The sequence below is a fragment of the Bactrocera dorsalis genome, chromosome 2 (assembly GCF_023373825.1).
Source record: "Bactrocera dorsalis isolate Fly_Bdor chromosome 2, ASM2337382v1, whole genome shotgun sequence".
In the NCBI taxonomy this organism is placed as follows: Eukaryota; Metazoa; Arthropoda; class Insecta; order Diptera; family Tephritidae; genus Bactrocera; species Bactrocera dorsalis.
The window spans coordinates 47,861,882-47,883,999 of record NC_064304.1 but is presented as its reverse complement, the minus strand read 5'-3'; the positions used below and the strand labels follow the sequence as shown (position 1 = coordinate 47,883,999).

Sequence of the window (22,118 nt, the reverse complement as noted above, 5' to 3'; positions counted from 1 at the left end):
TGGAAAAACATGTGTTCAGAGTCTCCTATTAACTCCGTACACATCGAACAATACGGACATGACAGCTAGACACGACCCACGCGTAATTTGTCAAAAAAAAAGGCTATTGAAAGAAGTACCTCTTCTCGGATCACCCTTTATAACTGAATTTTGCAAAGTTATAATACCCATTATATGAAAAACTTTTCATCCAGAAAAATGCAAACATAACTTCGTATTAAAGGTGCCTGGTAAATAACTTATTCGAACTTTTTGGCTTAAAAACAAAACACTTTCTGGCGTCAGTAATGAAATACTTTGCTGTCTTTATAAAGCCGATATGTAAAGTACGTTGCATGTTTTTATCCTCTCGCAGTATGTTGCAACGAAGTATAATACTTTTATTTACCTTACGGTTGTTTGAAACACTAGACTTTACGTTATAGATATAGAGTTATATATATTTAAAAATGATCACGACTTCGCGACGAGTTGAGTTCCGAGCGACTGCTTGTCCGTGTAGCGGATAACCTAAGTAGATACTGATATATCTTTAAAGTAGTATAGCAAAGACTCAAATTAATATGGGAAATCGCATCGCAGTAAAGAGGGGTCTCATACAAGGTCCTACAACCACGCCTACTTTCCACATACCCGAATTTTAAAATGCATAAAATGTTCGGTTACACCGAAACATAGTCTTTCCCTACTTGTGTCGTATATTTGCGGAGATGTGTGTTCAATCTAAGCTCTGTTGCATATACTCATACACATTTCAGACAGCAAATAAGCTCCACGCACAGTCTCGCCGGCTTCTTCACGTTCACAAGTGCAAGGCAACAGAGCAAGTAAAAAGTATTTCGAAGAAAAAATAGAAGTGAAATTTCCATTTGCGAGAACAAAACTCCGCTAACATTGAGAAAAGTTTTTACATTAACATTTAAATAAATTTTGAAGTGACAAAGTTTGGCATGCTATGTTGACAACTGGATTGCGTTCTGCTTCATAAGTTGCCCGTGACAGACGACAAGTGCGCACCGGCGTTAGGCGGCAAATGGTAAGCCCTGTTATATTGTTTTTTGTGTTGGAATGATTTGCTTGCTATAATCCCCGAACTATCTGCTCGGAAATGGTCAATAGTACGCGCTCTTTTCACGTTTCTACAGCAATCACTTTTGTTTTCCTCCGGCGACTATTCAGTTGCCGACGCTGTGCTGAGTCGTGAGTATAAACTTTATTGTTGTGCGGAACGGCTATGACATTGTGTAACTAAAATTTGTCTTTCTGCATAATTTTGTGTTAATTGGCTTGCAACTTTGTCGTGTCTTGCTGTCTTGTTGATTTAATTACGAACAAAAGGGAGCATATGTAGTGGATTGTGAGAACATTAAACGAACATGAGAGACCGATGTTTCAAATTTTACAGTCCAACAAATGATCTTCTTTCAAGCTGAACTTTTATTCATTTTTAAAGCATGAACTTTTCATTCATTACACACAGAATTTTTATATAAAATATAGTAAGTGTGGGTTTCGTTAGTTAGTTTATCAGAATTATATTTGCCTATATATACAATAAATACATGTCAAAAGAATTTTTATTTTATGTCCGTTATTGCAAAATGCATTTCAGAAGCTTCTTCAACTGCTGATTTTAGCAGTTAACAGTTATTTTAAAACTACGTACATATTTCCGTTGCCTAGGCGACTGATCCACCCAGTTCCATACCGTTTACAGACAATAATTATTGCTTTGTAAAGCTTACAAGAATTTGTTTATAGTTCAACTACTTCTCAAGAATAATTCCAAATCCCATAATGTGTTATTAATGAGAAAAAACTCTCGTGAAAATCCATATCTCAACCGGTGCGACTTAAAACCCGAAAAATTGCACGTTTTTCGAATTATTTCAGAACAAAAGCAATTTGAAACGACAAATTTTTCGAGTATACTCGTATGCTGTCCATAGTAATACACAGGAATTATAATAAATAATTATAGCCGTTGCATAATCCTATCTTCTAATGGAGCTTACAGTTTCATATACAAGTATTTGTATAAACTGATACAAGAAATCTGTTTTTCTTTATTGCAAATATTTACATAACATAAAAGCAATTTTAAATTTAATCAGCTAATTTATATGCGTGTTTTTATACTCTCGCAACAAAGTTGCTAAAGAGAGTATTATAGTTTTGTTCACATAACGGTTGTTTGTAAGTCCTAAAACTAAAAGAGTCAGATATAGGGTTATATATACCAAAGTGATCAGGGTGACGAGTAGAGTTGAAATCCGGATGTCTGTCTGTCCGTCCGTCCGTCCGTCCGTCCGTCCGTGCAAGCTGTAACTTGAGTAAAAATTGAGATATCATGATGAAACTTGGTACACGTATTTCTTGGCTCCATAAGAAGGTTAAGTTCGAAGATGGGCAAAATCGGCCCACTGCCACGCCCACAAAATGGCGGTAACCGAAAACCTATAAAGTGTCATAACTAAGCCATAGATAAAGATATTAAAGTGAAATTTGGCACATAGGATCGCATTAGGGAGGGGCATATTTGGACGTAGTTTTTTTGGAAAAGTGGGCGTGGCCCCGCCCCCTACTAAGTTTTTTGTACATATCTCGGAAACTACTACAGCTATGTCAACCAAACTCTATAGGGTCGTTTCCTTTAGGCATTTCCATATACAGTTTAAAAATGGAAGAAATCGGATAATAACCACGCCCACCTCCCATACAAAGGTTATGTTGAAAATCACTAAAAGTGCGTTAACCGACTAACAAAAAACGTCAGAAACACAAAATTTTACGGAAAAAATGGCAGAGGGAAGCTGCACCTAGACTTTTTTCAAAAATTGAAAATGGGCGTGGCGTCGCCCACTTATGGACCAAAAAGCATATCTCAGGAACCGCTCGACCGATTTCAATGAAATTCGGTATATAATATTTTCTTAACACTCTGATGACATGTACGAAATATGGGTGAAATCGGTTCACAACCACGCCTTCTTCCCATATAACGCTATTTTGAATTCCATCTGATGCCTTCTCTGTATAATATATACATTAGGAACCAATGATGATAGCGGAATAAAACTTTACACAAATACGGTATTTGAGCTGAGGTATCCCTTGTGGAAAAATTGTCGTGATCGGACTATAACTTTTCAAGGTCCCTTATATCGAAAACGAAAAACTCAGTGCCTAACCTAACCTAACCTAATTTTTCACCGAAAATATCGGTAAATCTCTCAGAATTTAATTCTAAATAATTTTACAGCAAAATAAAAAAATATGTAAATGACGGATAATGAAATCTCGATTATCACTTTATTGTGCGAGAGTATAAAACGTTCGGTGACACCCGAACTTAGCCCTTCTTTACTTGTTAAAAGATGAAATTATTCGTCAGTTCTTGTTTTCGGCAAAGCTTAAAATTTTAGATTTGCATTTTTGAATATTCACTTTAGTATTTTGATAGCGAAGCTTAAAAGTACTGGCAATCCACACTGGAAATCATTGCTTGATCTTAAAACTGACTCATATATGAAAGTACTCTGTGTAATCTGCTTGTAGTATATAACATATTTTCTTCAGTCGTTTGTGTATTTCCATATCTGTGATTATACTCATGTTCACTGATAACGGTAAGCAAAGCGAAGTTGGTTAGATGCAATGCAAGGCAAATAATGGATGGGTGAAGAGCCTCGACCGACATAAAGACATTATTAGCCTAGTTACCCACTCTGGCGGCTAGGAGCCACCTACGATATGTAAATTTGAGTATATTGTATTCATACATAGACTTATAGCACTCTGTAGTTTGAGAGTAGAAGCAAGCTCAATTTGGGCAGCATTTGTAAATAATTATGCAGTAAGACAGCCAACCACATGAGTTTCCAGTTAGTGTTGGTTTCTTCATACTTAAGTAGTGATATTTTGTACGCCTTATATAATGAAGATATTATTTCTATGGTAAGGTTTACGACTGGGTTTGTGTAAATGTGTGCATTTGTTACTTCATCGTACGCTTAGCTTTATAAGGCCGTTATTCCTTTGTCCGCTTTGTGTACTAAAAATTACTGTCATTTGTCACTTAACAGTTCAAAGATAACCCTTAGAGTTCGTAACCATTTTAGCACCTAACCGGTTCTACTCAAAGTTAGTTGCAACATTGGCCAACGCTTAATGTGCTCGCAATCAAATCTGCTTTTGTGCATGGCAACGTTTAGATTGCTTTATTAGACTTTTTTACTTTCTTTACAACACAAAATTAAAATAATAATACCAACATTTTTGGAAGTCAAAAGCGGACATTATGTAATTTTCTGCTGGCGTTTGCTCGCATATTCGGGTCATTGTCATCTTTCAAGACACTACCACAAGTGAATAGCGGCACACTAATAACCGGCTCAGCTTTAGTTGATCAACAACGGGATTTGTCCATTATGGATTGAGCAGCAAAGTCAGTATTATAATTGCTTAGAATGTCGTTCTGCACCGATTGGCTTTCTGTTTTAGCCATACACATGCAGTCGAGTAGTTGCTAGCTGGACTAACTGTCCATCAGCGCAATGTATAATCAATGGATATGAAAGTGTATCAAATACCGCGCTTTTCTTAATACTCGTGGTTGAAGAAATAAGTAGGCAAAGAAGCGCTCTACGAGAATCTCTCTACTTAGCTTTCATACGCTGTACAGTTGTTGGATAAATATATAGAATTAAAGTTCATTTTATATTGCATTTTATTATGTATGTTCGTAGTTATGATCACATAACGGTTTTGTACATTTGTGAACTTGCATATGTCAACTGTGGTACAAATATGTCGACTCTGTCTGTTCTTTTGGATATAAAGTAAACAGCACAATATACTCTTGAAGGTAATTATTTACTCTAAATAGCTTTCATTAGGCTCAATATAAAAATACCTCGTTTGGAACTAAATATCAACTTGCGAGAGTATAGATTTTGCTTCGCCATATACAGGAATGTTGCGGGTATTTGAATGGCTGATATCCTCATAAAATGCTCCTTTCATGCTGGTTTTCAGTTTTGGGAATATAAAATAGTCATACGGTGATAGATCAGATAGGGTGCTTGATGAGAGAAATACGTTTTTTCGTCAAAAACTCGTTAGCTTTCTTGGTGTTCTTTTAATTTTTGTGGAACAAAACGTGCATAGCTATTTCTTTTACCCAAATTTGAAATTCGACAAATATTGTTTTTACTCGTATATAATCCCTCATAAAACATCATCACAATAAAATTTTTATCGAGTCCAAGAAAATAAGTAAGCAAGGGCTAAGTTCGGGTGTAATGGAACTTTTTATACTCTTGCAACTTGCAAGGACCAGAGTTCTAGAAAGGAGCTGGAAAAACTTTATATTAAGTATGGAGTTTAGTATTTTTTACATAGAGACGCGTACGAGTACAATTATCAGGAAGAGATTATATCTAAATTTCAATTGTATATCTCATATACAATCTTTTAGATGTTTTTAAAAGTATGGTGAGTAGACGTATACTTAAAGCTATTGCACTTTAGGTCCAAGATTCGTATGATTTCTCTCGATGCTTAAATATTTTCAAAAGTGCTATTTTTTTAACTTTTATTCAACATGCTTCATCATCAGCTCTAACAATAATCTTTATAACTGTTTAGGATATTTTTTCGTAACGGTTAAATTTCAGCAAAACCAATATCTACATACATATTTCAGCCATTATGGTGCCTCTATTCGAAATTGATATTCATCATTTCCATTTCTGATTTTACAAATGATTCCATGAAATGTAGATTTAATGCAATAAAAACAGTAAACAATTCTACTGCAATAAAAAGCACAATACACTACAAGCCAGGCAATAATACTTTAAGCGACTTAAGTGCGTAGCGCTATAATGACGGAGAAGAAGGCGATGAAAAAGAAGACGAAGAGGAAGCCATAACATTAAAAGTCACATGAAGGCCATGCACCGCATGAAAGGAAAATCAAGTTTAAGGTCAGAAAAAAAATTATGTGAAAAACGCCGAACTGTCATTGTGCATTGTAATTTAATAAATTCTCAGTTGTTTAGCTAATACATTAATGAGTGCCATTTAGTCAGAGCCACAAGCAAGTTGTATAATACAGGGATTAACACCGAAGCCAACTGCGCGTTGAGAGTCTAGCAGAAAATAGAAGAAAATGCGAAATGAACGGCTAAGCTTTGATGCGATTAAAAAACTTAGTGTTCTTCTTAATTCCGCGAATGAAAATAAAGCTCGTTTATGCTTATATGCACAAGTTAAACATTTGGACTTAAGCACACACTATTTGCCGAATGTCTCTTAATATGGAGCATTGGGAGCCGTGGAATAAGCCTATGAATATGACGGTGGGATCTTAAAGATAGGTGCGCTGTGATAACCTCTACAATGCTTTGCATAGCAGTAGCAGTTCTTTGGTCTGTCCACCATCAACATTACCCCACAGCTTTGTATTGCCTGTGTACCGAGATCAAGGTGCTTCTGTAGGGTCAAGTGGTTCAAACAACTCTTGAAGGAGATTAATTGTCTGGGTTAGCTTAAAGAACTGTATCTCCAACTGCCCCAAGCGGGTGGGCTCATCTGCGTTTTCATTTCCTTCTGTTATTATATGACCGAGTACCAGATGATATTATGCGAGTTATCAACTAAAACTCTAGTTTGTGCTTGCATAACCCAAGGCAATGAGACTTAGCATTGTCGATAATGACTTTAAATCCTGCTTGGCTATCCCACTTGGTACCTTCTTTTATGCCAACAATTTCGGCCTAAAACTCTGAATTGTAGTCTTTTACATTGAAGTTGTCTTCTCGGCCTAAAACCCTGAACTCTGTAGTCTTTTAGATTGAAGCTGCCTTCTGTGTATGGATTACTACAGAAGAAGCTAGCTTTGCTCCTGTTCCATCCTTTGATCCGTTAGTGAATGCGGAGTTAGAGTCGCCGTTGGAACTGTCGATCACAGAACCGTTGGTCCAGTCTTCTCTACTATGGAATGAAGACGAAGTGCTTAATTCCTCTATCTTTCTCGATCGTATTGCCAGCTTAACCCGACTTCATTAGCAGTGACGCCTATTCTGAATACAAAAAATCTTAAGTCTAAAATCATGAGGCAGGGGGAGGTTAGAGGTTTGAAGGTAAAAAAAGTCTTTTTTTGTGAATTTATTTCTCAAATCTGGATTGAGTAATTTTATTCGGACTTTTGTATATTATAGAGCACACTTTTGACAATGAAAGGTAATTTTTCCATGCAGAAATATTGACGAAATATTGAAAGATTATAAGATAAGACAAAAAAATAGATTTTTCGAAAGTGAAAACCCCTCCCCCCCTTAACAATATATCTGAGAAAATATTTTTCAAAATTAAAAATATTCTTGTAGATATTGGTACTTTGCTGAGTCGGCATCCAAACTAGTTTGGCCCGAACGGAAATTGTCAACGTGTTTTCCCGAAACTGTCTTTTTCAAAACGAAACCTCGATCTCAAGTGCAATCAATCGTAGATATGGTCACGCGCCAATTATTTAAGATCCATCACTTCATCAGCTGGTAATTTTTGAAATGTTTGAGTTTTCTATCTTGTTTCTGTATTTATTTAATATTATTAATAAACTAATAAAAAATGGATAGTAAAAATATGAATAACCCGAGCGTCATGCTTTTGAACTAATATAACGGGTGATTTTTTTGAGGTTAGGATTTTCATGCATTAGTATTTGACAGATCACGTGGGATTTCAGACATGGTGTCAAAGAGAAAGATGCTCAGTATGCTTTGACATTTCATCATGAATAGACTTACTAACGAGCAACGCTTGCAAATCATTGAATTTTATTACCAAAATCAGTGTTCGGTTCGAAATGTGTTTATCGACAAATTTTGTTCAGCGATGAGGCTCATTTCTGGTTGAATGGCTACGTAAATAAGCAAAATTGCCGCATTTGGGGTGAAGAGCAACCAGAAGCCGTTCAAGAACTGCCCATGCATCCCGAAAAATGCACTGTTTGGTGTGGTTTGTACGCTGGTGGAATCATTGGACCGTATTTTTTCAAAGATGCTGTTGGACGCAACGTTACGGTGAATGGCGATCGCTATCGTTCGATGCTAACAAACTTTTTGTTGCCAAAAATGGAAGAACTGAACTTGGTTGACATGTGGTTTCAACAAGATGGCGCTACATGCCACACAGCTCGCGATTCTATGGCCATTTTGAGGGAAAACTTCGGACAACAATTCATCTCAAGAAATGGACCCGTAAGTTGGCCACCAAGATCATGCGATTTAACGCCTTTAGACTATTTTTTGTGGGGCTACGTCAAGTCTAAAGTCTACAGAAATAAGCCAGCAACTATTCCAGCTTTGGAAGACAACATTTCCGAAGAAATTCGGGCTATTCCGGCCGAAATGCTCGAAAAAGTTGCCCAAAATTGGACTTTCCGAATGGACCACCTAAGACGCAGCCGCGGTCAACATTTAAATGAAATTATCTTCAAAAAGTAAATGTCATGAACCAATCTAACGTTTCAAATAAAGAACCGATGAGATTTTGCAAATTTTATGCGTTTTTTTTAAAAAAAAAGTTATCAAGCTCTTAAAAAATCACCCTTTACTTCCTTATCCCTTATTTTTTGTAATATACTTTATTACAACTTTATCAGTACTATAATCACTTAAGCCCACATTCTCGAAGCCTATTCTTTCTGCAAATCAAACACATGCATACATACTTGTATACTTGTGAGGCTCTAACGTGAATTTTTCGATTTTTACTATGTCTAAATTTATAGAACAAAGAAGTGCGATAATGCACCATCTCACACAGCATTGGTTATTCGTGATCATTTCGCCACATTTTCAACTAATACCACCGAATTCGCCTGATATTCAGCAAATTCACATGACCACTCCGAGGACACGTTTTGACTCAATTGAGGATATAAAAGCTGAATCGAAGAAGGTTCTGATGTCCATCATGACGGAGGATTTTTCCAAGTGCTATGATTACTGGAAAATTCGTTGACATAAGTGTATTGCAATGAGAGGGGATTACTTTGAAGGAGATGAAATGGACAAAATTCAACTTTCAATTTGATCACGGTAGTATAGTATATATACATTAAACAAATTCGAATAATCTCACACAATAAAAATTACAAATTTTTATATAAGTTAATATGTACATATCTTTTTCCTTGTGGTAATTTTTAACTAAAAAATAAAAATATTAAATTTTAGTAGAAAAGTTTTTGCTTAAAATCTCCCTTAAATATGTTCTCTTCTGGAGATAACTACGAGAAGCCAAGTAATACACGTACTCCAATCGCATACTCTTTCACAAGCCAAAATTTCTCTTTGAATTTGCGCACACAGTTTAGCGGTGCGCCATTTACCGGCAAATCCGGTGTTTCTCACTTGAATCAAAACAATTAAGTTTTCCCGCTTAACTTTACCAAACGCTCAGCTGAAGAGAGACACGCGCCGTTCAAAGCAAACACTAGCCCGAGAAATCCAAACACTGCTCATTGTTGTACAACAATTTCTTCAACAACTTTCACTTATAAGCCATAAATGCCTGAAATGGTTATTGGGGATTTCGTTCACTGTCATCTGCCGGTTCGATTATAGAGAATCGACTTTTTTGTTACATACGAGTACTACTATATGGCATACTACTAGCTTACAAAAAACGCAGACAGTCACTAACTATGGCATAACGTGTTTGTATGCGTATGAAATGAATAGCGCTCGTGAAATTTAATGTTTGTGTCGCGAATTGCAAACAATTTTAATAGTTTTGCAGCAGTTATTAATTTCATTTATTTTAAATCAAAAACAGAACCATTTTACAATGAAAAAGATGAATTCAGTTAATTCATTAAATTTATGGAAATATATTTAATTATTATGGAGATTAATATTCCTTGTATTGAACAGAATACAGGATGGGAGCGACTTATTGACAATTGAATAAGTTAAACAAGCGTATTTAGTGGTTATAGTAGGTTGAACATTAATTTCGGTTGCACGGAAGCTAGAACTCCATTCACAAATAAAGAAATTTATATACAAGAATTTAATTTTGCGAAAAAAGTATTCAATATAAAAATAAAAGGCCGATTTTTCTCAGATTTTCAATGAGATATACGTTAGATTTTTTCGAATTTTTTTTATAACAAAAGCTACATTTTTACGAAAAATAGTTGAAGATTGAAAACTTATTACGTAAGGTATTTTTAAAGCTACATTCTCAAATTTAGATAGTTGTAACTGAAAAGTCTAATGCACATTTTTTACAAAAGAAGTGAATTAAAATAGTTGTAAATTGAAATAAAATATATTTGTTATTTTTTAATCTATCTTTCGTTTACAAGAAAATTCATAGTACGTTTAACTCATTAGAATGCTTAGAAAAAAGCATAAATACTAGTCTGTCTAGTTATTTTTATAATTAAATACTTTTCTTCGTATTCACAAATAATTAAAGTTACTTTTATCGAGCGCTGAAATTTAAAAAATTTATAGCCAAATAAAAAAATACCTGACCAATATTTTGCCACAAGGAACACCAAAAAAATGTATTGTACGAAAAAAGTTGTTGAATGTTCGGAGGGAATGATCCATATATATATATACATATATATTTTATGGGGTATTCGATGTTTTCTTGTGACACTTATAATGTTCATGGCAAACTTCAGGGTATATTCACGGTCTAGACGATGCCAAATTTGAAGACAAATTTTGATTTATAACCGATTGCCCATACGTAGGGGAATGCTAACCTCCGACTGTATTTGCATTCATTAGCAGAATTTAGTTGAAGCGCAATCGTTAATTAAAGGGGTTTGGATACATGGGTAATGCTCGCTGTTATCACAGATAACTTCTAATTAAGCGTTCTTGTGCTCTTATGAAGAAATCAATGTGCGCTTTACAATCAAATCGATGTAAATATTTACCGCTTAAGAACCGCAAGTCAATGCGGTTTAGTACCTTGAAACTTAGCGAAAACATAAACAGCATTCGCCAGGCAAGAAATAGAAATCGATATCACATATTCGTAGATGCATTAATACTTACTTTGGCATTTGTGTCTATGCCAAGGTGTCGATTCGCGTATGACTTTTGTAAGCATTGGAGCCACTAATATATTTAAGTAATAAGATTTAATTCTCTTAAAAGCAGCTCTTCGAATTTTTAGATTCCCAAGTAATATTTTAGGTAAGGACGCCAATTTTAAGCCCGAAATTATTTAGTTATTATTCTTTTCCCCCTTTTTAAGATTGGATTTTGATTTTAAAGATTTAATGGAAGCCAGCTCTACTTCAATTAATAAGCTTAACTTAATATTTATTTTAAAATATTTTTATTAGATTTTTCTAAAGCTGTATTATATTAATACCAAGAACAGAACAAATTAAACAGTTTACATAAACCCCTGTAATTAATATTAATAACGGTTTTCCCTTTACCTGGATTTATTCCTCCTTGTTCTTAGTAAAATTTAGCCAGTTTACTAAAAAACATACGAGTTTTGTTTTAAAATTTCCCTACTTGTTTCTATTAGGTTTACTAATCGAATATATGAGATGGGGTTAAACTTATAAGATTGGTGTAGATAGCAATTATAAGGCTGTTTTGTTCCAAAATATCAAGTTTTTGACTACTGTTTCATCCCACATAAACAATTGATTTCGTTAGTTACGAAACTGTCGATGAATTAAAAAAATATTGTTCAAGTGTGTTCGGGCGAATGATACAACAAATTTCAAAACTCAATAATATTTCCTCTTCTGATTCTATTCTAGTTAATCTTATTCTTAAGAACCCGTATTTGGAATTTAGTTGCTATTGATAATGTAAATTTTGTATTATACAAAAACATTGAAACATTTACCATATACTTATTATATATGTAAGTATATGTACGTTATATATCATTTTAGAAATTTAAAAAGTCGCTCCCATATAACATTAAGTAAAAATATACTTTTATAGCGCAATGTACCAAATCAAAGTGAGTGATTCACTAAATTGCTCAGTGGGATATATAAAAGCTGCGACAATTGATATACGTACAAGTATAAATAGATAACTGAGAGGATTAAATTCCTGTGGCATGTTTGTTTGGTTGTTGCGGTCAGAAAGGCAGATTAAAACTGTTTGTACCGTAATTCAGTTCTACTTATGTAAATAAATTTAATATTATTGCTTCTACGTACATCAGTTTACAAAATTGCTAAAAATTTTAAGACGCTAACGGATCCTTAAGTGAATAATAGATATTAAATTTCAATCTCGAATATATTATATTTTGAAGTAGCTTAAGAATTGTCAATTAAACAAGAGAGCCTGTCAAAATTACCAAGTTTCTTAACAATTATAACAGTTGCCATCCCGAAAAAATCGCACTTTTGGGTATTTAAACAGAAGCACCAAGCATTTCCTGCGCTAAAGCAAGAATTTCAAAATAAAATATTTAATTAGACATATTTAGTCAACAAAAAAGTAAAAATGTATCCAATTAGAGTAATATTTATAAAAATGCGCTTCTTGTGAAACTTATTTTGAACAAATTAATGTAAATTGTCACCCAGTATTTCTAATTAATAAATGTTTTTGTCATTCGCATTAGATAATTTTTTCTGAAGGTGTAGACCAATAACTTTTCTTTTATACATTAATTGACCGACGTGACAAGCTTCGTCGATTTAACTATGTCCGTCTCTCTGTCGATATCGATCTGAAATTTTGTACACGCTCTTTTCTCCCCAAAAAATTGCTAATTTATACTGTTTTTCCAGTCAATCCATCATCAAAATATCTTGTCTGAACCAATCAAGTGACGAAATCGAAAGTGATTTACACTCACAATTGCTAAGGGCAATAAAAATGACTATATCTTGCTGCCTGCTTATTTCGAAAAAAAAAAACTTCATATAAGGTGATATTCATTTCGAGGTACCCTAAAGTAAATGGGGAGTGTTAATTATCATTCGAAAGAACAGTCTTTGGTATTTATTCTTCTAAGCTACGTCTCAGACTGCTCATCTGTTGAGTCTAATTTCCAATGACTCTTTCGAGCATTTCGACAGGGAACTGGCGAATGACACGCGAGATATTTTGCTCCAAGGCCTGAATGGAAGCGCGATTGCCCGCAAAGACATTAGACTTTTCATATCCCCACAGGAAAAAGTCTAAAGATGTGATATCACATGATCTTGGTGACCAATCGACCGGCCCAAATCGTGAACTTATCTGTTAAACAAAGTGTTACCTCAATAAATCCATTGATTGGGCGCGATGTGTGAGAAGTGGTGCCTTCTTGTTGAAACCAAATGTCAAAACGATTATGAACTTCAATTTCAGGCATCAAATAGTCGGCGTGATAACGGTCGTCATTGACGTTACATTCTCACTGGCATCATTTTTGAAGAAATGTGGACCGGTGGAATCATCACACCACCACAGCACACCAAAACGTTTTCTGAATCAAATGGCAGTTCCAGAATCTCTTCATGTTGCTCTTCGTTAAGACAAGAACATAGATAGATAGCTGTATTTTTTACGCTTTCAATTTAAGATCTCGACGTAAAATGCATCAAATCGTACCACATGTCAGTCCGAGTTGCTACGGACGGCGTCGATTCGACTCTCCGCGGTCTTCGTATACACTTTCAGCAACGGCTGATCTATTTCCTTCTCTGCATGGTGGAAGTGGTCTATTCCGTCGAATATTATCCAATAATGAGTGCTGGGCCGCAAGATTTATGATGTGTTGCGAATGGTACATACAGTAGACCGATTATGTTGACCATGAGTTGAACGAAGAGCACGAAACACATTCTTTACAAAACGTGAATTTTCGTAATAAAGTTGAACGACTTGTTGAGGCGTAAGTCTTTCCATGATGAAATGCCAAACAATACTGAACAAAAAAAACATGGCAGCTGTTGAAAAAGTATCTCTACTTGGATAACATGTTATAAGTTACAATTATATTCTAAAAAAATCATTTTATGGTTCAGAATATAATTTGATTAAGTGACATGTGAGTGCATCGATTTCGAAATTATATACTATACGTAAGTAAAATATCTTAACCCTTAAATTCGTTCTAAAAATTGAAAATTTTGCATTGAATTTTTGAAGCATAAAATTAGATATTCATACTCGATATCATATTAATTTCTTTATATATTTTTCTCATGTCTGAGTCAACAAGCAATATTCAACTACAGTTATTGTGCAATGGTGCTTGGTACCTGCTTTTATGTTGCAATTCTCCTTTTAATTGCTTTTAAGTATATATTTCGCTGAACAAAACACTAACAACCCATTTGAAAAATCAAATCGAATTTATTCTTTATTCCTTTGATGGTTTGATGCGGGAAGGAACTTTAACTGCAGCTGTGCAAAAGTACCCGCTTTTTGGTTCCATTCAATTAAAGTTTCACCAGAGTAAAGCTTTTATGGCTGCTATGTGTACATAAGACCATCTATATGGATGTAACTGGATGTAACGATTGCATACCCAAGCATTTATTAAACACCTATTTCGGCACTCTATATATAAGTATGTATATATACTCAAGTATTTCCGCATTTTCTTCCATTAGCTTTAAAACTATGTAACTGCTTTATTAATCCCCTTAAAAGTAAAAAGGAAATCGGAACAATCATCGCACCAATACATCAAAGTATCTTTAACGAGTCTTTAAACCCAGACTCGTTAGTGGGTTAAAGTGATAAATATCAGTCAATGAAAAAGTAATTTTGCGGGGTATGCTCTTGCACTTGCACATATTCATGACTATAGTTTCGTCCGTTGCAATGCAAAATATTTTCACTCTGTCAATAACAAGTATTTTGTCTTCTCCATAAAATGTCGCTTGAAATTTTAACTCCAAAAACCACTTCAGCAGCGCTACCGGCTTTGCTAATTTTAGCACGGTACGAGTACGGTTTGTTATGTCTTTGAGTTTTCTTTTATGAGATTTCTGTTTAATTCAATCGGTTTAAAAAGGATAATTTTTTAGGAAATATTTTGGAGAGAAGTTTTTTGTTTAGCTCAAGATAAATTTAAAAGCTTTTCTAAACAAACATTTGCATTTATATCTTCCGATAGTTTGTAAGTAAGCAAGTTGAAGATGCCTATTCAGGTAGCGGAAGAAGAAAGATTTCATCTATTCGTAGGGTATTTTTTACATACATATATGGAAGAAATTAAAGTCACGACAATCGACTTATAATTATATAAGGATGAGTTGGAGTAGTGGGCCAATCGAAACCAATAATAAATTGGGTATTTAGCGAGATTCAATAATGATTTCAACATGGAGCCGTTATAATTATTCAGTACATGGTCAATATAAATACATGAGGTAAAATTTTGCAATCAAGAATCCTATTTTTTGGATGTCATTTAATATTCACTCCTCCAAGATGAAAACAGAAAATATTATTATTTATCATTTCACACTCGTCGCTCTTAAGTCAACTCATATACTTATTTATTTTCATACGCATATAGTACATATACATATACAATATCATTTCTATGCATCAACAACTTAAAGTGGCAACACCAAGAGTATTTTTAAAGTGGTTGTGAGAAGGATGACTGATTTGTTTTTGTTGTCAATTCACTTCATGGCTTTCATTCATTTGTTGCATTACTCAGCACACTTTCCGGTATACGGCTGAAAGCATTTATATTCGTTTAGAATGCGTAAAAGTTCGTAGATAAGTAATTTCAGCTAAAAATATTTGCTGTGAATCTCCATCGGTGTGAGATGGGGAAAATAAGTGAACTTCATTGTTGCTGAAGTAAGACAAGTTCAATTGTGCTTTGGAAGACTAGATATACAAGTATATAACAATATATTCTTATCGGGTGAAAATGAATTTTACTTGACTGTGATATGCATATAATTTATGAACTAGAGATATTGGGTTGCTAGATGGCATAATAGACATGTACGTTGATTATAAAAATTCGTAAATTTTAGGACACAACGTAAATGGAACCACTTTCTTAAAAATGATGAGATGCTAACGACAAATCATCAGAGCGTACGTTCAAGTTTGGACCTTACTCTGACTATTTATTCCGCACGAATTTTAAGCGTTGACCGTGGCGACTTTCATCGCACAGGATATCTATTCATTCATTCATTCCAGGTATTGAGTAAATTTTTAATGCCGATTATATTAAGAATCTTTATTTGTCCGAAGGAGGATGTAACATGTCACAATTGTCAACCCTATGGCTATCAAGGACACCATGCACTGCCGTTCCAGGCTGTTTTCTACTCATTGTTAAGGTACTTACAAAGGTTCCAGCTTATATTTTTGCCACTGAAAGCGTTGAAAAAAATGTTCAAATATTTGAAAGCTTTGGACTCATGAATGAGAGCCTTTTCAGTATGCCATTGGGGCATTAATATAGTTTTAGGATAGATAATTGCTTCTCATTTAACATTGCACTTTTTCATTTCGTAATCGGTACATGCCGCCCATGTCTAACAGGACTATTTCGTAGATCCACTTTATCTTCCAGTCAAAAAACACAAGCCTCTATTAACTTCCCTCAGGAAATTCATGTATTTCATTGCCGTCGATAGCATTTTAGTACTGTCGCAATTTTTTTTATATGTACATACATACGATATGTTCAAATAGAATTGATGGCGAATTGTTCGTATTTAAAACAAGTAAACAAACAAATTTTCTTGAGCTATCAATATCTTTCCCGTTATGACAAAAACAGAGTCCACCTTCCTTACTAAAAAAAACAAGAAAATTTTTCATGTCATTTCATTAAGTAACGCGCTAAAAAATTAATTTTTGTTGACCTATGTCAACAGCTATTTACGGTTATTATCAAGATGAAAATTTTAAATTTGTCAGTGCAATTCTGACGTGAGAAAAATAAAGTGTAATGCTCTGATTACGGTATTATTTAAACGGTAATCAATTACTTTAATTTCCTGTGAGTTGACTAAAGGCGAGTAAATCACATTCCAGAAAAAGTCTGCGCATTTTTTTGTTATTCGATTCCTAACCTCAGTCTTTATTCAATCACACAGTCATAAAATATTCATAAAATTAATTTCATTGCCTTCCAACTCACATCCCATCGCTGCAAGCCCTGACGACCGGTGACGACTTTATAATTAACAGCTCTGTGCATATTAAATGAAAACTTTTCACTCTGCTGCACACAGCTGGAGCGGGGCAATGAAACACTTACACATACATATACTTGGAAGTGTGCATATGTATGCACAACAAGTTGGAAAGGTTGGTTGTCTTGTTTTGTTGTGGTTGTTGAATTTAGTTGGGATTGTATGATTGTTTATGCTACAGCTGGAGATTTTGCTGTGTATGAACTTGAGCTTGGGTGAAGAGCGTCTTGCTTCTTTTTATTTTGGTTTTTTAGCGCTGCTATTTTGGTGAATTCGGATGACTTTTTGTTTTGTGTTTCAACTTTTCGGTTTCACAACCACGCGATTTAGTAATTTTGAATAAAAGAAAGTGTCATCAGTGGTCGAGTGCGTGGTCAACATAAAAGATTATACAATATAAAACAATGGAAATGCTTTCAATATCTTAACTCGACAAAGTGGTTAATATCAAAGCAGATGTGATTAAGAAATTATTCCGCGAGGCATGGACCCTTTCATATTGCATTTTCGTATTTTTATTTTTATTGAAAAGTTTTCAGTGGAGAGTTTGAGAGACTGGGTAGTAAACGATGCAAAGATATTAACACGAAACGGGTTGTGAAGGCGACAAAAGTTTTTCAAATTGCTCATTAAAAAGACATTTGGCTTAAGATATTATGTAAAACCGAAGTTGTTTTAATTTTTTCTTTAAAAAGTAAAATTTCCTGGAAAGTCAATTTACCTTTCATTTAAGAGTTTTATATATTCTAGTATTTTTTTTTTTGGAAACATGAAGGTTATTTTATATCTTATATTTATATCAAACAAAACAACGCTACTTTGGTGCACAGAAATACAAAAGATTCCATATGCGAACTCGACTTTAATTGATCAGTTTGTGCATCATGTCTTATTTATATCTCGAAAACTGAGAGACTACTTCGCTTATATACAGATAGACGGATATGACAAAATCACTCAGCTCGCCAGGCCGATCATTTACATAAACATATCTTTATAAGGTCTCCGACGTTTCCTTCTGGGTGTTACAAACTTCATGGAAACTTAATATACCATGTTTAGGGCATAAAAATATATATGTTGTGCACTTAGATTCGATTATGTGAAAGCATATATTATATATAAAAGGTATTTTTAGAAATTATACACACGTTATTTATTATACCAACAAAACCGTTTCAATGTTAACGTGATCATATATATTATGTTATAATATATACGTATTACATTTATTTAAAACCTCTCAGGAATAGTTCAAACGAACCCCGTTATCAACTGTCGGGTAGTCATCTTCAATTATTGTCTGCTAACGTACTCTTTCTTAGTAAGGCATCTCTGCGAGAAGATCAATACGCGTCTTCAGTTAAAATATTATTTGTAAGATCCAAAATATCGTAGAAATAATGATAGGCAAAAGCAGGTCGTCTTTAATAGGGGGAAAGAAAATACTAGCTGCAATTGTAGTGAACGAACAACAAAACTGCAGACTTTCTCTAGTTATAGGTTTCAACCGATCATTGTTCAATCGGTTAAAATCTTATCGCACATCAGTCGTTAGATAGATTCATCTCAGTACTTCCCTCTTTATTGTTCCGCTTTTGCGACATGAGGATTAATATACCTTGCATCTCACCTTTAGGTATTCAGGAGGACTAGCTGGAATAGCAGAATCCTTAAGTTTTTTCTGTTATCACAAACGGTTGTCTTTAGCTGCTGGGGTATGATCCCCATTCGAGCCACATAACTTTACCCGTCGATATAATATTTCATTTTCAAATTTGAGTTTATGTCAATCTAAAGACTTTTCCTTCTTTACTGACGTAGTCGGCAGTTATAGCCGAGTTAACAAAAGCGCGCCATTCGTTTCTATTTTTCGCTACGTGGCGCCAATTGGAGATTCCAACCGAAGCCGGGTCCTTTTCCACCTGGTTCCTCTAACGGAGTGGAGGTCTTCCTCTTACCCTTCTTCCCCCGGGGGGTACTGCGTATAATACTTTCAGAGCTGGAGAGTTTTCATCCATTCGAACGACATGACCTAGCCAGCCTAGGCGCTGTCTTTTAATTCGCTCAACTATGTCAATGCCGTCGTATGAATATCTCATACAGCTCATTGTTCCATCGAATGCGATATTCGCCGTGGCTAACGCGCAAAGGACCATAAATCTTTCTCTCGAAAACTCGCAACGTCGACTCATCGGTTTTTGTCATCGTCCAAGCTTCTGCACCATATAGCAGGACGGGAATTATGAGCGACTTATAGAGTTTGGCTTTTGTTCGTCGAGAGAGGACTTTACTTCTCAATTGCCCAATTAGTCGGAAGTAGCACCTGCTGGCAAGAGATATCCTGAGTTGGATTTCCAAACATTGTTGGTGGTGTTTACACTGGTTCCAAGGTAGACGAAATTCATCTTGTCAAGCTCTTCGTACTCACGCCTTTCGCCTTCTCTCTTCATCATGGCATCAATCCCATCCCGCACGTGTTGTGGTCGATCGTATAGTTGCGAGGTAGGCAGTCTGTTTGCTCTCCGCTGCGACACGGCACTCCTCGCCGTACCAGCTGTTCTTTTGCATTTTCCGAAAACCAATGCTTTCGGTTGCAGCTGTACGTAAGGAGCTTGAAATATCGTCCCACAGTTCTCTTGTGCCGAGTTGTTGACGAGTGCTCTCAAAAAGCAGAGGTGCAAGTCGAGTCGGAAATCATTCGACTGTCTGCTGTGATTGCAGCTTCTCGACGTCGAACCTTCCTGTCTACAGACTGCCGTGGGTAATAGACTTTCTTACATTCGTGCCTAATAATACAGATTAACTGTGTTATTATCTCGACTGTAATCTGTACAAGCTACTTGGTGTATGTATGTACAGGAAATGAGAAGACTTAAGATCATGAATACATGATCAAAAACCCCTAATTTGTTTCGTTAGATGAAGTCACATAAGAAGTCAAAGTTTAAACAATAGCTGATCAAGTTAATGATTTTATAGTACATGACGAATTCGCCATAACTTGTCATAAGCTGATAAGCACAAATAAATACCAAAATATGCAAAATATTTGCGCACATCGTTTGGAATTTAACAATTTCTAGGGATAATTATACATATGTATATATATATATTGGGCTTACTTACCACTACTGCTTTTCGGAGGCACATCACTTTCTCCTTGGCAATTCCTTACAACCTTGCACTTTCGGTTGAATAATGAAATTCGTTACGCTTCTTCTTGAAGCACATTGATAGGGAGTGAAATATCAGAAGCTGTTATCTTTCGAATTCTCTTCTCCAAAGATTTCACCATTTAAGCAGAGGCATTTTGTGAACACTTTTTACGTTTTTCTGTGTATATATACTTTTGTATGTACATATGTATGTAATTTTTCTTCACAGCACTTAAATTTTTTTACTTTTTCACTTTTAACAACACACGCACACACATCAGTACGTAAAAATAACTGTAAAATACATGGAGAAAAAATTGAATATAATTTAGCTCAGGCGTCCACTTGATGCTGCAACTGCATTTGTCTGCCACTAAACCAACAAAACAAGTTAACAAGTGGAAAAGGATGCAGCTTCACGTCAGTAAGCAAATGTAACGTTGTTGCTGCTGTTGTGGCGATTTCCAGTGCATTTAACTCCTTTCACTCGAGCCAAATGCGGCACGCAAGAAATAATGCCTTTTATTTTCGCAGAGCAAAACAGTTGGGTGTATGTGTTTGTGTATGCGAGCACCTAAAATTTTGTTTTTAAATAATGACATTCCTTATTTTGATGGCACACTGATTTATTACTGATAATATCATCTATTTTTTGTTGCTAACTGCCTCAATATAGTTTCATTTTATTTCTGACAACTTCTGAAAGTCTTTAATGTAATTGTTTGAGAAGTTTCATTAACCCTTGCCACCATATCGTTTTTGGATATTATTGTTTTTGTTTGCGCATTTTCATAGTAATTAAATTAGTTGGCATGTAATCTACTTATTTAGAAAGTCCAATTAACAGTTAGCAAATACGAATAGTATTAAGCAAATTGATAAATTCGCCAATTTCTACAAATTTGTACCCAAACAAGCCGGAAGCCACAGCAGCGGCACGAAGGGCGCTTGAAATGGAAATTAGAGTGATTACTTTCGAGCTATCGAATAGTTGAGGCGCCGCTTGCTCACCCATGCACACGTACACACACACAAACGCAACCGTTAAGCTCGTTTAGCAACAGGTTTTTGGCATGTTTTCAAGTAGATTTCCGCTTGTTGCCACCGTTGCTGCAACTTAACTCACACTGAACTTGTACCAAGCGCCGAAAAACAAAAACAAAATAAACCGAAGTTCAAGGCAAATCGAAAGGTAAAGTTTCTACTTCGTTACACGAATTTTAGCTAGCACTTTGCTTTCCGCACACGCGACTGTTATCTTTCAAGTGAGTTCGTTAACTGATCACTTTAAGCCGTCTTTAGTGCCGCGGACTTGGCTGAGAAGAGCCTTATTTTTGTCGTTTGCTACTAAAGACACGCCACATGCACGCGCGTTGTAACCAAAGAGCTGTTTCAAGCGCTGAGCTTCACTCTTTTCACACCAGTAAGCTCTCTTATCCTCTACTGCCAATTCTCTCTTCCACTGCTCTTGATATTGGCTTGGTGCATGTTTGCTTATTTTTTCTCGCGTTACGTTTTTGGTGCAAAATCGTCGTTTCTATTTATTATTCCGCATTTGTCAACCTGCCACCAGCACTTAGCCATTGTCTGCTGCTGGCCAAACTGAAGTGACAAAGTGTGTCGGGTTTTTGTTAGATTCGCCACCGCTGCTAGTGGGGGTTTTCATATGCAGCCGTTTGGAAAATTTGTCACTAGAAAGTTTTGCCAGACACGCATTGTTCCCAGATGAATAAACACACATATGCTGTTTCTGAAGC

The 22,118-nt window shown here is 35.3% G+C and overlaps 1 protein-coding gene across 3 annotated transcripts in view; it reads right to left on the bottom strand.

The window, feature by feature from the left end:
- Nucleotides 1–21,660, bottom strand: part of LOC105225798 (hypothetical protein) — a 39,598-nt gene extending 17,938 nt beyond the window's left edge. For 2 of the 3 annotated variants that reach the window (XM_019990086.3, XM_011204426.4), the window contains exons 1-2: nt 21,488–21,660; nt 20,333–20,655 (exon numbers count right to left, since the gene is read on the bottom strand). The gene's annotated coding sequence lies outside the window, so the exon portion shown is untranslated. Of the gene's footprint in view, nt 1–13,290; nt 14,002–20,332; nt 20,656–21,487 lie in introns of those variants that run through there. The other variant, XM_049447139.1, reaches the window with a different exon arrangement.
- Between the last annotated feature and the right edge of the window lie 458 nt (nt 21,661–22,118).